This window comes from Orcinus orca, chromosome 4, assembly GCF_937001465.1.
Source record: "Orcinus orca chromosome 4, mOrcOrc1.1, whole genome shotgun sequence".
NCBI lineage: Eukaryota > Metazoa > Chordata > Mammalia > Artiodactyla > Delphinidae > Orcinus > Orcinus orca.
This window is the reverse complement of record NC_064562.1, coordinates 126,988,131-127,005,758: the sequence shown is the minus strand read 5'-3', so window position 1 is coordinate 127,005,758 and position 17,628 is coordinate 126,988,131. Positions and strand designations below refer to the sequence as shown.

Genomic DNA, 17,628 nt, shown 5'->3' with positions numbered 1-17,628 from the left:
AAAACAACAGAATACACATTCTTCTCAAGTGCTCATGGAACATTCTCCAGGATAGATCATATCTTGGGTCACAAATCAAGCCTTGGTAAATTTAAGAAAACTGAAATCGTATCAAGTATCTTTTCTGACCACAATGCTATGAGACTAGATATCAATTATAGGAAAAAATCTGCAATAAATACAAACACATGGAGGCTAAACAATACACTACTTAATGACCAAGAGATCACTGAAGAAATCAAAGAGGAAATCAAAACATACCTAGAAACAAATGACAATGAAAACACGACGACCCAAAACCTATGGGATGCAGCAAAAGCAGTTCTAAGAGGGAAGTTTATAGCAATACAATCGTACCTTAAGAACCAAGAAACAATTCAAATAAACAACCTAACCTTACACCTAAAGCAATTAGAGAAAGAAGAACAAACAAACCCCAAAATTAGCAGAAGGAAAGAAATCATACAGATCAGATCAGAAATAAATGAAAAAGAAATGAAGGAAACGATAGCAAAGATCAATAAAACTAAAAGCTGGTTCTTTGAGAAGATAAACAAAATTGATAAACCATTAGCCAGACTCATCAAGAAAAAAAGGGATAAGACTCAAATCAATAGAATTAGAAGTGAAAAAGGAGAGGTAACAACTGACACTGCAGAAATACAAAGGATTATGAGAGATTACTACAAGCAACTCTATGCCAATAAAATGGACAATCTGGAAGAAATAGACAAATTCTTAGAAATGCACAACCTGCCACAACTGAACCAAGAAGAAACAGAAAATATGAACAGACCAATCACAAGCACTGAAATTCAAACTGTGATTAAAAATCTTCCAACAAACAAAAGCCCAGGACCAGATGGCTTCATAGGCGAATTCTATCAAACATTTAGAGAAGAGCTAACACCTATCCTTCTCAAACTCTTCCAAAATATAGCAGAGGGGGGAACACTCCCAAACTCATTCTACAAGGCCACCATCACCCTGATACCAAAATCAGACAAAGATGTCACAAAGAAAGAAAACTACAGGCCAATATCACTGATGAACATAGATGCAAAAATCCTCAAATACTAGCAAACAGAATCCAACAGCACATTAAAAGATTCATACACCATGATCAAGTGGGGTTTATTCCAGGAATGCAAGGATTCTTCAATATATGCAAATCAATCAACGTGATACACCATATTAACAAACTGAAGGAGAAAAACCATATGATCATCTCAATCGATGCAGAGAAAGTTTTTGACAAAATTCAACACCCATTTATGATAAAAACCCTGCAGAAAGTAGGCATAGAGGGAACTTTGCTCAACACAATAAAGGCCATATATGACTAACCCACAGCCAACATCATTCTCAATGGTGAAAAACTGAAACCATTTCCACTAAGATCAGGAACAAGACAAGGTTGCCCACTCTCACCACTATTATTCAACATAGTTTTGGAAGTTTTAGCCACAGCAATCAGAGAAGAAAAAGAAATAAAAGGAATACAAATTGGAAAAGAAGAAGTAAAACTGTCACTGTTTGCAGATGACATGATACTATACGTAGAGAATCCTAAAGATGCTACCAGAAAAATACTAGAGCTAATCAATGAATTTGATAAAGTAGCAGGATACAAAATTAATGCACAGAAATCTCTTGCATTCCTATACACTAATGATGAAAAATCTGAAAGTGAATTTAAGAAAACACTCCCATTTACCATTGCAACAAAAAGAATAAAATATCTAGGAATAAACCTACCTAAGCAGACAAAAGACCTGTATGCAGAAAATTATAAGACACTGATGAAAGAAATTAAAGATGATATAAATAGATGGAGAGATATACCATGTTCTTGGATTGGAAGAATCAACATTGTGAAAATGACTCTACTACCCAAAGCAATCTACAGGTTCAATGCAATCCCTATCAAACTACCACTGGCATTTTTCACAAACTAGAACAAAAAATTTCACAATTTATATGGAAACACAAAAGACCCCGAATAGCCAAAGCAATCTTTTTTTTTTTTTTTTTTTTTGCAGTATGCGGGCCTTTCACTGCTGTGGCCTCTCCCCTTGTGGAGCACAGGCTCCAGATGCGCAGGCTCAGCAGCCATGGCTCATGGGCCCAGCCACTTTGTGGCATGTGGGATCTTCCCGGACCGGGGCACAAACCCGTGTCCCCTGCATCAGCAGGCGGACTCCCAACCACTGCACCACCAGGGAAGCCCTAAAGCAATCTTGAGAAAGAAAACCGGAGCTGGAGGAATCAGGCTCCCAGACTTCACACTATACTACAAAGCTACAGTAATCAAGACAGTATGGTACTGGTTCAGAAACAGAAATATAGATCAATGGAACAAGATAGAAAGCCCGGAGATAAACCCATGCACATACGGTCACCTTATCTTCGATAAAGGAGGCAAGAATACACAGTGGAGAAAAGACAGCCTCTTCAGTAAGTGGTGCTCGGAAAACTGGACAGGTACATGTAAAAGAATGAAGTTAGAACAGTCCCCAACACCATACACAAAAATAAACTCAAAATGGATTAAAGACCTAAATGTGAGACAAGACACCATCAAACTCTTAGAGGAAAACATAGGCAGAACACTCTATGACCTAAATCACAGCAAGATCCTTTTTGACCCACCTCCTAGAGAAATGGAAATAAAAACAAAAATAAAAAATGGGACCTAACGAAACTTAAAAGCTTTTGCACAGCAAAGGAAACCATAAAGAAAATGAAAAGACAACCCTCAGAATGGGAGAAAATATTTGCAAATGAAGCAACTGACAAAGGATTAATCTCCAAAATTTACAAGCAGCTCATGTAGCTCAATATCAAAAAAACAAACAATCCAGTCCAAAAATGGGCAGAAGACTTAAATAGACATTTCTCCAAAGAAGATATACAGATTGCCAACAAACACATGCTCAAACATGAAAATGCTCAACATCATTAATCATTAGAGAAATGCAAGTCAAAACTACAATGAGTTATCATCTCACACCAGTCAGAATGGCCATCATCAAAAAATCTACAAACAATAAATGTTGGAGAGGGTGTGGAGAAAAGGGATCCCTCTTGCACTGTTAGTGGGAATGTAAGTTGATACAGCCACTATGGAGAACAGTATGGAGGTTCCTTAAAACACTAAAAATAGAACTACCATATGACCCAGCAATCCCACTACTGGGTATATACCCTGAGAAAACCATAATTCAAAAAATTCATGTACCAAAATGTTCATTGCAGCTCTATTTACAATAGCCAGGACATGGAAGCAACCTAAGTGTCCATCAACAGATAAATGGATAAAGAAGATGTGGCACATATATACAATGGAATATCACTCAGCCATAAAAAGGAACAAAACTGAGTTATTTGTAATGAGGTGGATGGACCTAGAGACCGTCATTCAGCGTGAAGTAAGTCAGAAAGAGAAAAACAAATACCGTATGATAACACATATATATGGAATCTAAAAAAAAAAAAAAAAAAAGGTCAAGAAGAACCTAGGGACAAGATGGGAATAAAGATGCAGACTTACTAGAGAATAGACTTGAGGATACGGGGAGAGGGAAGGGTAAGCTGGGACAAAGTGAGAGAGTGGCATGGACATATATACACTACCAAACGTAAAACAGATAGCTAGCGGGAAGCAGCTGCATAGCACAGGGAGATCAGCTTGGTGTTTTGTGACCACGTAGAGGGGTGGGATAGGGAGGGTGGGAGGGAGGGAGATGCAAGAGGGAAGAGATATGGAGACATATGTATATGTATAACTGATTTACTTTGTTATAAAGCAGAAACTAACACACCATTGTTAAGCAATTATACTCTAATAAAGATGAAAAAAAAAAAAACATGCACAAGATCTGACCCCTTTTCACCTCCTCTAGAGCAACCACTTTAGTTCAAGCCATTATTATAAACTTGCTTGGATACAAGCAACAGCTTTCTAACTTGAATCCCTCCCTTTGCCACCTAAGTCCTCTCCCCCTTCTCCCCACATTTCTCACACAGCAACCGAAGTGATCCCTTTAAAATGTAAATCAAATAATAATGTTGATTCTCTGCTCTCAACTTCAACACGACTTCCCATCACAATTAAAATAAAATTTAAATCTGTTGTCTTGGCCAACAAGGCCCTATATGATTGTGCCTCTGACTACTTCACTATTTCCTCTCATTCTCATTATTTCTCTCTGTTCTGCAGCCTCCCTGCTCACCCTCCAAGTCAAGTTTGTGCTTCGGGCCTTTACACTTACTGTTCCCTCTGTCTGGAATGCTCTTCCCTCAGCTATCTGCAAGGCTCCCCCATTCAGATTTGGGCCCCAGTTACCCTTTCAAAGAAGCCTTCTCTGAGCATTTCTCTAAAATTATAGTATCTATATCCACTTGCTATCCTTTCCTTGACTCTTCTTTATTTGTCTTCATAGCACTTAACCTACAACATTAAATTGTATATTCTTTAATGTTTACCTGTTTATTTCCTTTTTTCCCACCAAAATATAAGCTTTTCGTTTACACTGAATGTCAGTGCCCAGGCACTTTGTTTTGTTTACTGCTGTAGACTCAGTGCCTTGAAAAGTGGCTCAATAAGTAGTTGTTGAATAAATGAATTAGTTCATGGCTCTCTAGTTGTTTCCTCAATTCATTTGTTTTCACATATGCATGCATGGCTGCCTTAGTGCTACTTCAGATCTTAGATCATGATCATTTGTTATATGAGGCATAAGTGAAAATATTGATAGATCAAAGTTTTTTTCAGGGAGTAAAACACCAAATAATTAAAGAAGATCAAAACAGACAAAAGGAATACAGAGGGATTTTAGTTTCCAAGCTAGCATGCTTTAAAAATATAGACTTTTATCATTGGGTATAAAGTCCATATTTTTATGAAAACATTTATTAGTGAAACCGATGTCATGATTATGTGCAGTGACAAAGAAATGTTAGAGAAGCCTGAGAAATTGGGATCCTTTTTCTTTTCTAACTATGAAAATGCCTATAAAACCATAGTAAAGCCATATTCTCTTAAAGGACCTTTCCACTAGAAATAACCATAAAATAAAAATGAAAATCAAAATAACACTTTGCTGTGGACAGAACTAACAGATTTGGGGCCCATGAGCTTAATCTCAAAAAAATGAGAGGGAACTCATCATTGCAATATACTACATTAATAGGGGAAAATTTTGCACCTGAAGCTTTATAATGTAGCAAATAATTCTTGGCACATGGTTTAGTGGGAATTTATGCATTTATTCAACAAAATATTTATTAAGCATCTCCTAGATGCATCTGATATTCACTGAAAAGACAACAGTGGAAGACAGACCCGGTGTTATCTGATCTGTAAACATTCTGAAGATGAAAATTCCCAGCTAAATGGGTTGGGTGGGGAGGCTTATAGAAACTATAGCACAGATGAGTATCAGAGTTGGAGATTAAAACTTAATATTTAGACTGCAAATTAGGATTCTAATTTGAGTCAATGCATTAACTGCAAGTCCCCCAAAAAAGGGTCCTGAGAGGAAGAGTTATCTGATGAAGAAGAGGATGCATTCTTCTCCCATATCCCAACCAATCGGGCTTATGGGAACATGCCCCTCCTCCCCGAAGAGTACAAAGTCAGGTCAAAGGTAAAAGTCTTTTTTTAACTGATATGGAATTGGAAGACCCTTGTAACTTATGGTGGGGTGTTCCTTTGTTTCCTGGGAACTAAGTCTACCCCATGTGGATATTACCCCTTTTAACGACCAGTGTGTTCCATCGAGGGTTAAGGCTAACAAGTCTCAGGCTTTGTCCCAAAGGCTCTGCAGGGAGCAATCCATAATACTGAGTCACCGCGACCTGAAGCTTCTTCTATCTCAGTGGCTGTCACTGAGATAGAAGCAGCTTCTATCTTAACTCAGTGAAGAGGTGATCAATAATGAAGTTGCAGAGGAAGTGGCTAGCATGACAACCTAAGTCTTGCTGTCTAGGTCCTCCCACAACTTCATTATTGATCACCACTTCCCTCCTTTTTTTTTTTAAACAGTGGCAGTGCGTATCTGGTGGTATTTGGGGAGGGACTCTTATGGAGAAGTTCAAACTGTCAGATTCACTAACATACTATTTGGAATGTTAAGTTGTTTGCATTGTTTGAAAGGTTGCCTATACATGTTAATGGATTACTCTGAAAATATATCACAGTCATTTTTTGATGTCCTGATGGCAAAATTGAGTTAGAGGCTTGACTACACTATTTGATCTTAGCTTCTATCTGTCTTGCCTCATAACTATAATAATCCCACCTGGTCCTAAGCCATGTCCTTTTGTCAGTTAGCTTATACAATAATAAGGGCTATCATTCATTGAATGCCAGGCACTGTTCTAAGCATTCTATGTTATCCACTCACTTAATACTCCAAACAATCTATGAAGTAGGCACTGTTATTACTACCACTGTAGAGGTAGAAAAATGGAAACCAACTGTTTAGGTAAGGTACCCAAGATGACAAAGCTAATAAGGGGCAGCACTTGGATTCAAACTCAGGCAGTCTAGCTCCCAAGTTAGCTTCCTTAATCTCTACCTATATGACCTTAATTTTATCAAGATTGTCATTGTCACTGTTACCAAAACCATATACTAGAATAGTGGCAGATATATAGTACAAAGAGAACTGTTTGAACTTCATTGTCCCTAGGGCTTTTTACTTGTTCTTAAAGTAATAATTATCACTGAAAGGACTGAGAGTTTATTGTGCCTTTTGCAGTTTTAGGAGCGATGCATGATTAGAGAAACAGACTGATCTGTCACTTTAGAATCTTATTATCCAAGAGAATCACATTTACATAAGCAAAGCAGAAATAAATGTTTTAACAGTAAGGGTTAGCTTTGCTTTAATAAAACCTCATTAAAAAAATCTCAGACTACTAAACTAGGAAGTGTCAACTTAAGGAATGATTATTCACTAAATCAGAATCTCTGGGTCGTAGGACTTGGGAATATATATTTTTTAAAAAGCCATACTTTTCCCCATTCTTCCTCTCCCTCCCCAACTAATGCACGTGCACACACAGACACGCACATAGACACACAAGCACACAGACACCAGGTAATCTTGATTCAGTCACCCCCTTGAGCAGCATTTAGAACTCAACCATAAATCATTAAAGTCATAAGTAAGTCTAAATCATGTGCATTTTAAGCATATTAGGCAAAGATTTGGCCTTACACAAAGAGTGAAGAGAAGCTGCCATAGTCTTGTGTTCAAAGTAATAAAATGTGAGAGTTACTGAGAGAGAATGTTAGGAGCCCAACCCCTATGCCCCTTTAACACTCTACCTGAGGATGACTCCAGAGGCCCAGAAATTTTTAACTTCCTATACAATACCAGTGGGAATAATTCATGCCTAACATGATAGAAGGTTTTCAGTAACCATGAAAGAAACATATTTTGCTTCCAGTCTTTACATGGTGAAGAAATATAAAAAGTTCCAGAATTGAGTTGGTAATACTTTCAAAATGTGACAGATTATACATATGTATGGAAAAGAAATCAATTTGTTTGAGACTATTCTCAGGAGGAAGCAAATCAAATCAGTTACTAGAGAGAGATACTTCATAAAATAAAGATAATAATACCACAGAGATTACTGAGAAAATTAAAGAAAAATATATGTAAAGTGCCTTGCATTAGTAGATGCTCCATAAATAATAACACTATTTTGAGTGGGTTGAGGGTAGACCTGTGGAATCAGTACCTGAGATCTCAAAATATAAAGAAAATTCCAAAAGTTTCCTCCAAAGTTTACCGATGAGAAAGTAAGGAAGCTTTACTAACATTTTAAAAACTGGGTAGACCCCAGCCCCTTACTTTGCCTGTATGTCAGATGGTGACTCATCACAGATGGTACACAAGGAATTCCTCATCTTGGAGGGGCTGATGATGAGGACTCACCCACTGGACTGTTTTCAGCTTATTGTATTGCAGTTTATTTATACCTGGTTAAGTAGATTTACAGGCTATATTATCACAAATCATAGATATGTTAATTCATAATGAGAGGGAGAAAGACTGCAAAAAATCTCAAGGCAAAGTGCTTTAAAGAATAGTCAAATGTAAAGAGTTTGGAAGTCTTTCTATAAAAGAAAGACAAGTGCTAGCTTTGTGCTTTGGCAGTATCATAGCCAATAAATTTTATCCGAGGTGCGATTATTGCTAATTGAAACAGACAAGTGCTCCAAATTTGCCAACCTTTTCTGTGATGACAAGTAGCTGACAATAGTATGTTATCCAACAGGTATTCTGAAAATATTTTTCAGATAATGAGGCTGGAAGTGTTTTCATCATTGTGATTTTCATACTAAAAAGAAAGTATCACATATAAAAAACACTCACACAAATGGGAAACTTTCCACCTGTTTAAAAATCTCCCAAATGAAGAATCTGAATGAGTTTTGACATCGTTTGTTAAAACATGTCTTCTGATTACCTTGCAGAAACACACAACTGACACTGAAGAAAGTGGAAATTTGCCAGCTGAATTTTATCAAATGATTTTTCATAATTGGTAGATGGATTGAAATACGAGCAGCATGGATTAGCAATAACAGCCTATCTCTTATTCGTATCTACATATCTTTGAGACAATTTTTCAGCTATTACAGTCAGAACTAAGTACTGAAATAAACTGTACTAGCCATATCTTCAAAAGAAAGTGCTAAGCGAAATTTAAAAAGTAATTAAACATACTCAATTACAATTTTAACACAAACAAAAAGGTTCTTGTGCCAGTAACGCAGTTTAAAAAAATATTTTAAAATATTCATTTAATCTTTGTTTTGTTCTTCTTAAATTTCTATCCTAAAGAAATATGTATAACATAGTATGCGTAGCACATGCATATAATTTATTAAACAAATAAATAAATGTGTATCAGAGTGCCTGCTCAAAAGTTTTTACTGATGAGCAAAAAAAAAAAAAAAAATTAAAGACAACAGATTCAGAACGAATTAATCAATGGGATAGTGAAAATCTTCTTTTGTTCTATACAAACACATCCAAAAAAAGAAAGAAGTAATTCCACTCATCTATGAATTTGTTGAGCTTAAACATTTTTGGTTTCTGCCCTCTGAGGCAAGTTGGTTTAATAAGCAGGGCAGGTGATTCTATATCATCAAAGGATGGTGGCAGGCAGATGGGGGTGGCACAGAGGGGAGGTCTGGAGTCATATCCCAGCTTCACCACACTTAGTAGTATGGATGGGGAACATCTCTCAAGCTCTCTGAGCTAATCATCTCATCTGCAAAATGGACATAATCAATTCTAAATATTTTGCAGGGTTTTATCAATATTATATGTTGTGAAGAGAATATCGTATCGAATCACATGAAATTGCCTGTATTTGGTGTTTGTTGACATACAGTACAACACTGTGGTTCAACTAATATAAACAGTATCAGATATGTTATGGAGGTGATGTTATTCTTACTTGCCGACAGGACTGAATAAGCACATCCCTAGGACTGATCATTTTCAGGAGGTTATCACTTTCTTTTTTCTGCCCAACACTTCAATCTGTTCATTTTCTGCATTTTGAGCTGGGCTGCTCTGCCCACTTGTCTTAGTTTGATGAACTCCTCCAAGACTTGGCTCAGCTTTTGGGCCTCATTATGAGGAGACGTGAAATCCATGCCATAGGGTTAGTCCTCATCAAAGGGATAACTCGCATGCCTGATTCTGTGGCAACCGAAGTTTCACTGGTTGAATTTTAAGGACAAGTCACCATTTTCATTTATCTTCCATTGAAGCTTGAAAGTACCGTATAAAAAGGGGCAGTTTTTTGGCACAGTTGTAGAGCAGGCTTTAAATACTTGGTGATTTTAATCATACTCTATCCCGAAGTCTGAACACACAGAGGCCTTGGGGCTAGTATTTATCCTCCGAAGGCTCCATTCTCTTGGTGCCTGATTTTTACTTATTAAATGAAATTCATTTTTGATGGATCTGAACCTTTTGGCTGGCTTCTTTTCAAAAGAAGAACTATAATGTTCAGCAGAGGAAACTAAAGTTTTAAATGTTGGTAACTGGAAATTATAAAATTTGTCTCAATTAATTCTGCTCTGAGTAAAAAAGTCAAATCGCATTAACAGAGAAGGCAGAGGGCAGGTTACAGGGCAGCAGAGATGATAGGAATACAGCAGGGAAAGGCTGCCCCAGCACTGCAACAGCCCTGTGTGAAGGATGGAATTGTGTAGACTGATGGAGGACACGCCAGGCTCAGGCTAGGAAACCTGGGTGCTGTGGTCCTGCTGCTCCCACTGATGGGCTGTGCAACTTACAGCAAGCCACTTCTTACTCTCTCTGGGTTTCAGTTTGCTCATGTATCCAATGATGGGCTTGAAATAGATGACCTCTAAATTGCCCTCCAGGTTTGGTATTCTATCATTTGATAAAGAAATAACTTGTATTCATGAATATCAATTATGTAGATATATAAAATAATGTGTATATTACATAAGTGTGTGTATGTGTCTTCACACATGTGTGCTAAAATGATCTCCAAAAACTTAACAGGAGAATAATGATACTTAGCTTACAGCAGGCCATCAAATGGGAACAGAAAAGAATCAGAAACAAGAGCACGGCATTTTGAATCTTCACTTTATCAGTGAAAAGATGCATGGTCGATGTCATTTAATTAATGATGTTAGCTTCTCCATTAGAATCTGAGCGGTTCAGTGTTTGACTTTATATGCTCTTAGAGAAGCAATGCAGCATAACTTTACTATCCTCACTTAGGTTTTTGAACATTTGATCCTATTTAGATTTAAGGGCAACTGAACAACAGATGCTCTTCTCTTTCTCAATCCCCTTCCATATTTTTGTTTATAACGGTAAGAGATGTCTCTTATGGAATCAAAGAAATATAAAGAATAAAAGTAACTTGTAATCTCACCACTTTAATAAAAATGTTCATTCAAATTTATTTAGATTTTATTGTTCAGGATTAGTATTAGATGCTTTTGTAAAATATACATGTTATTTATTTATTATTTCTAAATTAACTGAGATTCCTCCACCCTCACCCTAAAAATTTTAAGCAAGAAGAAATGTCAGATTGCTCTTTTAGAAAGATGGCTTTGGTTACAGTGTGGAGAAAAGCTGGGGAGTCATGGCAATAATGGGTACTATCTGCCCATGTATTTCTTGGGTCTCCTCCTTCTGAGCACATGGTAGAATTGTGCTTCCCTGGCTCCTTGAAATGAGGTGTGACTATGTGGCTTATCTTGACCAATGGTCACTTCTGTATGGAAGTATTTAAGAGCCACTGTGCAAGTCACAATTTCCCCTTGCCCCTGCCATGGCAACCAGCAATATTCTAAATGATAGGTATCCCATCAAGCTGTCTCTGAAGGGGAGTGACATAAGGCTGAACTCCCACCAACATTCCCTCAGATGGACATGCTTTAAACCCCTAAGATTTTGGAGTTGTTTGGGTTTTTTCCTGCAGTATAACCTTACTATCCTTATGACACATGGGACATGATTAGAAATAGGGAGAGGGTTGGATATGGTCTAAAGAGATAATAGGGGCTGAACTAGTATAGCTGCACTAGGGTTGAAGAAGATGCATTTGGGAGATATTTAAGAGGAAAATTAGGATTTGATAACCAATAAGAAATGAGGGTTGAGGGGGAGATAAGAGTTACAGGAGATTCCTAGGGCTTGACCGGGGTGACTGGGTGGTTCATTGTACCATTTAATGGTACGTGACCACTGGAGGAGGATAAAACGTAGTTGGCGGAGGGAGAAGGAGCTGGGAGATGAGGAGTTCAGGTTTCGACCTCTTGGACTTGAGCCATCTGGGACATCCAAATGGAGATGTTTAGTGGGCTGCTGTATTACAGCTCAAAACGGCATGAAGTAGGAAGAGTGATATGTTTTCTCCAGTCTACTTTCTCCAGTCATGTTTAGGGATGAAATAATACAGATACTAGATACCAGAACCTACATTTTTTCCCTTGTAGACACTACTTTTGTTGAAATGTTCTCTGGAACAAATTCTGTTCTTGACTGGACTGTGCCTTCCTCCCTATGGGGGCAGAGGACCACATGCTAAGAATCTTGAAGTCATTTGAAAGCTTTCTTGTTTCATTATATTCTACATGTGCATAAGCTAGTTTCCTGTGGGTGACATAACAAAGTACCACAAACGAGGTGGCTTAAAACATAAAGATGTGTTGTTTCAAAGTTCTGGAGGCCACAAGTCTGAAATCAAAGTGTCAGTAGGGTCATGCTCTCTCTAAGGTTCCTTGCCTTTCTCTTAGCTTCTAGTGTTGCCAGAAATCCGTGGCATTCCTTGACCTGTAGCTGCATAACTCCACCTCTGCCTCCATCGTCACATGGCATTCTCTCTGTGTCTCTGTTTTCACAAGGCTGTCTTCCTATAAGGACACCAGTCAGATTGGATTAAGGGCTCACCCTACGCCACTATGACCTCATCTTAACTGATTCCATCTGCAATGGCAGTATTTTCAAATAAAGTCACATTCTGAGGCACTGAGAGTTAGGACATCAGGGTATTTTGATGGGGAACAAATCAACCCATAACACTTGGTAAAACTGTGATACCCCCCAAATTTCAGTGCCTTTAACAACAAAGTTTTTGGTGTTTGTTCATATTTCACATTGGGTGCAGTCTGTCTCCAACTCGGAGACTCTACTCCATGTATCTTGCCCTTTCCAGGATCCAGGCTGAGGGAGCAGCCCTTCTTTTTCTCATGAGGCAAAGGAAAGCACCCAATTGCTGAACTATGCAATGGCTTATAAAGCTTCTGTCACTTCTAATCACTCTTCACTGGTAGGACAGGTCATATGGCTAAGTCTGTAGGAATTAGAAGAATATGTATTGACTACCCGCCACACATTTGGTGGTTAAAAAATGGGAGAAACCATTCCAACAAGCAGGCCTTTGACAAAGGGTTGCCCTATCTCTTCACTCCGGTAGTTTTTCTGGAACATGAATTAGGTCTTCTATTTCTCTTGCATTACTCTCAGTGCTCTATATCAAATGCCTGCCACATGTTAATACTCAATAAAGTTTTCCTGAATGAATGAATAAATATACAGTTCATATTCACTTTGCTTTTAGCATCCTGATGAAAAAGATTTCAGTTATTAAAGCCCCAAAGGACATAGTTAAAGATGAAAACCTCATTTGAGAAAATAAGTTGCTGAACAAATCATAACCCCAAAAGCACCTATTACTGTTCTGAGTTCTCTATTATTAATATGAAAACTGGTGCCTGAAATAAATGGTCTTAAAATTAGTTTTAAGAACATCTTTTAACCCAGAGCTTATTCATGGAGGAAATTTTATTGTTCCCATGGATAGCATCTCACCCCCTTACTTTGTCCTCATACCCGTATCTTTCTTTGACCTCATATTTCATTTTCTAATAAATTCATACTTTAGTTATCTTTTGCTAAAGGCCCTTCTTTATTACCTCTCTGCTTCTAGGTTACTCATACTAGACTTTTTTTTTTTTTTTTTTTTGCTGTACGCGGGCCTCTCACTGCTGTGGTGTCTCCCGTTGCGGAGCACAGGCTCCAGACGCGCAGGCCCAGCGGCCATGGCCCACGGGCCCAGCCGCTCCGCGGCATGTGGGATCCTCCCGGACCGGGGCACGAACCCACGTCCCCTGCATCGGCAGGCGGACTCTCAACCACTGCGCCATGAGGGAAGCCCCATACTAGACATTTAAAAATATTTCCCTGCAGTCTTGTAATGAGCGATTCTTACATTTATTCATATTTATTTATGTTTTAACTCTTGACGCTTTAATATTTTAAGTAGTTCAAAATTACAAATATCAACAACTTAAAGGCACCTAGATTATCTAAAGAGACATATTAGAAACAATATTCTGAAAGCTAAATTTATCAAACTGGATTCATTCACAAATGTTTTTCAACCATATGAGCATAAGAAAACAGTTATTTTTTTGGTCTCTCTTCAAATCCCTGCAAGGTAGCACAGATATTTCCCTAAAAGTCTGTTGAGTAACGGTTATATTGTCCATCCTCATGGTTGTGAAGTTGAAAAGGAAATGGAAAAAATACCCTCATTGTGAGCTTGCTTCATCTCCTTGTACTGTATATAGTTAGCCAACCTATAAACGGTGTGTCTCTTTACAGAGGTACCACACTAAATCCAGGTTCCCTCCCCACACAGAAGCAGGGTTGGGAAGAGGCCAGTCCCTGCATCAGGACCCCCAAATTTGCAGGGAATGCTCAAAACCCTGGTCTATGAAACAATTCTTGGCCCTGCAGCCCTGTCTGCTCCCAACTGCCACTGACACGCAAATCTAAACAGGCCCTTTATCTCCCTTTCAAAAGTTTTCTTTTCATATTTTCTCTTAATCGTGTAGAAATTGTCCTTTTCAGGAGTGTGAAAGTCACTGAAGAAATCACGAAAGTTGGCAATCACATTGAGGCCAGTGCCTTTGCGTCCTGGCATCTCACAAGCAAGGACAGTTTTACTAGTTAGAACTCTGCTCTGTCCTCCCAAAACCAAGCTAAACTGAAGCTAATGCTAAAAGCCTTCAATACTTTTGAAAAATCCATCAAAGGTTTTGCTGAATGATATTTATAAGGGCCTTACTGTTCTCTTTCAAAAACTGAAATGCCCTTCTCTGACAGTTGAAAAAAATTGCTTGTGCTTTTCATCTTTCCCTCTCAGAGTGTAAACATTGTTTTGAGTGAAAGGAGCTGAAGGAGCGCTTACTTTCCCTTGAAATTTTATTTTTAAATAAGAGAGGGAGAAAATCCTTTTTCTGACTAATACTAATAATACAGGTCAAAGTGTCAGGCGATATACAATTAAATGGAAAACAAAAAAGGTTCCCCCTCTTTTTCCCACAGTACAATGGCACTGGAATATAAATTACCGATGAAGATGAAATAATACTTCAAAGCTTGTAGGGCAGGGCAGGGCAGTGTTTACAAAGTATTTTCTATGGCACGATAAGACACTGAAGATGACGGTAACCCATGGACTTGAGGGTGTTGCTGAATAGTCTAAAACTAGCATGAGGTAGGATTTTAGGTCCCTATAGCCTGTGACCCCGTGATATGCTTTGTTTCGCAAGGGCAGCTGCAGTTATCAACAGATGTTTCAGCAATAAATAATTGGTATCATCTCAGAAAAGACCCATCTACCTGGGGAGAGGGCATAATACCAAAAACACTGCCCAGCTATTACAGCCACATTAATCTCCCATCTCTCCAGGTTTCTTGGGGAGCATGCTGCAGGTGTTTTTTCTGAGAGAGAGCAGACAAACTCTCTCAAGTCAGCAAGCTTTGTGTGGAGTGTAAAGGAGGTTGGCCCCTGCCATAAATTTCTGTCTGTGGCCACACACCAAAGGAGAAAAGATTGGGGGGATGGGGACTTAGGAGAGGGAGGAAACAGGGGAGGCTGTGGAGAACAGAAAGGAGAGCACAAAACACATACGATTTTTCTTGATTAAGTTAAGCCTAAGAGAGGAACATTAGAAATGACCCTTAATTTTACTAACTCAGGCGCTCAGCACAATTCTATGCTTAACTTTGCCCTGTTATTTGTGGAATTAACTTAAAGACAGCGTTTACACTCCAAGTGTAATGCTAATTTTTAAAATGGAAGGGAAACTTTTTATGGGAAGGATTCATTTCAAGGTAAAAAAAAATCACGGAAATTTAGATTTATAAAATAAATGGTAAGAAGAGATAACGGAAAAGACAAACTCAGCAGCCTTTAACTATTTTTTATGTAAGAACAGAATCTCACAATTATATTATAACAAGGTCGTCCAGCTTCAGTAAAGTGTGATATTGAAACCAGTGGATAACGGGACAAAAACAAATCATGGATCATGGAATTTCCTCGAGATACTTTTGACAAACTAAGATATTAATAGTAGCCCGAGTTCACAGGGTGCTATAGTTCTCCGTATTTACAAAACAGAGTGGTTTAGCAGTTGTGCACTTGGGGTCTGACACAATAAGAAAGCATCCTGAGAGTCTTTAGGAGGTGTGGTTGCTTAATTTATAGCTTGCTGGGTAAGCGAAAGAAAATGATGCTCAGAGTTCAAAAAGCTCCCATGTTAAACACATTATGGGCTAAAGCAGCCTAATGGACTGATTCTTAGAGCTGCGCCTGAGTGATCTTGTGAGCGGGGCACAAACTTCTTAAATTCTCTATGCCTTTACTTCCCCCCAATTGTGACATCCGTGCAATATATAGAGGGAAAGTAGAAGGAATAATGAATGGATTCCTGAAATAGTCTAACAACTATGAGCTGTTTGTCTCTCAACTCACATTAACCCCAAATGCAGCGAGACCTGGAAGTTTTTAAAACACCATTTTCAGTTTTTCAGCCAACGTCACCACCAGCTTTGAATACGGCAAGGGGGATCTGGTAAGCGTGCATGGAATGAAGGGAATAAAACCCTGGTTATAGTGACGTGCTGCATCTCAGCTTCTCAGCCTATGCTGGAAATTCAGAGGAACTTTCTAAGCCCCAAAGCAGGGGTCACTCCCTCTGTGAAGCTATCCTGCTCTCTTACCTTCCGGGGAAGCCGTAGAAAGTTCTTATATGCCACTGGCCGAATCACATAGGGCTTTCCAAGCCCTTCTCCACTCACATTCCTGTTCAGGCTGTCTGCCTTTAATTTATAGCTTGCTGGGTAATCTAAAAAAAATGATGCTCAGAGTTCAAAGAGCTCCCAGGTTAAACACATTACGGGCTAAAGCAGCCTAATGGACTGATTCTTAGAGCTGCCCAATTAATCGCCACCCTATTTTTTGCAGCAGTCATTCTTAAACTCTAACATGCAACAGAATCATCTGAAGGGCTTGTCTAATGTTGACTGCTAGGCCCTCACACCCAGAGTTTTTGATTTGGTAAGACTAGCGCAGGGCCCAGGAATCTGACTCAGTTTCTGCGTGATGCTAGTGCTGTTGTTGGGAGGTCTAACTTAAAGCACCATTGCTTTAGAGCTGCACTATCCAGTTAAACAGTAGCCCTAGCCACATGTGGCTATTTACACAGGAGTTCATTTTAAAAATTAAATAAAACTAAAAATTCAGTTCTTCAGTCATTCGAGCCACATTTCAGGTGCTCAAGAGCCACATGTGGCCAGGGGCTAAATGTATTGGGCAACAGAGATATAGAACATTTCCAACATTGCAGAAAGTTCTACTCTACAGCTTGCATTAGAGTAAACAAGTTTCAGGACTTCTACCTGTGCTGTCAAGTTCATTCCTTGAGGCTTCCAGAGGGAGAACTGGAGCAGGACGGAGGAAGGGGCTAAGTCACAGCTCCACCACTCACTGGTCTGTTCCCCTAGGCAAGTTAATCTCCCTGCACCTTAATTTCCTCATCTGCAAAATGGGCTTGATAATGGTAATAATCACTGGAGGGCTACTTTGAGAATTAAATGACATGATGCATGTGCAAGCATTTTGTAAACCCTACAGTGATATACACACTACAGTTTTTGTTCCATTCCACTTCTCCACTAACAACAAGCACACTTATTTAAAACCCCTGGTTCACCACTGAATTCGTTCCAAGTATTCACTTTC

At 38.7% G+C, this 17,628-nt stretch overlaps 1 protein-coding gene across 28 annotated transcripts in view; it reads right to left on the bottom strand.

Moving 5' to 3' along the window:
- The window catches only part of ALPK1 (alpha kinase 1), a 151,759-nt gene that overhangs the window by 56,030 nt on the left and 78,101 nt on the right, over window positions 1-17,628 (bottom strand). The window contains exon 2 of one of the 28 annotated variants that reach the window (XM_049709638.1): window positions 16,608-16,732. The exons of the other annotated variants lie outside the window; for them this stretch is intronic. The gene's annotated coding sequence lies outside the window, so the exon portion shown is untranslated. The remainder of the gene's footprint in view (window positions 1-16,607; window positions 16,733-17,628) is intronic. 28 annotated transcript variants of the gene reach the window in all.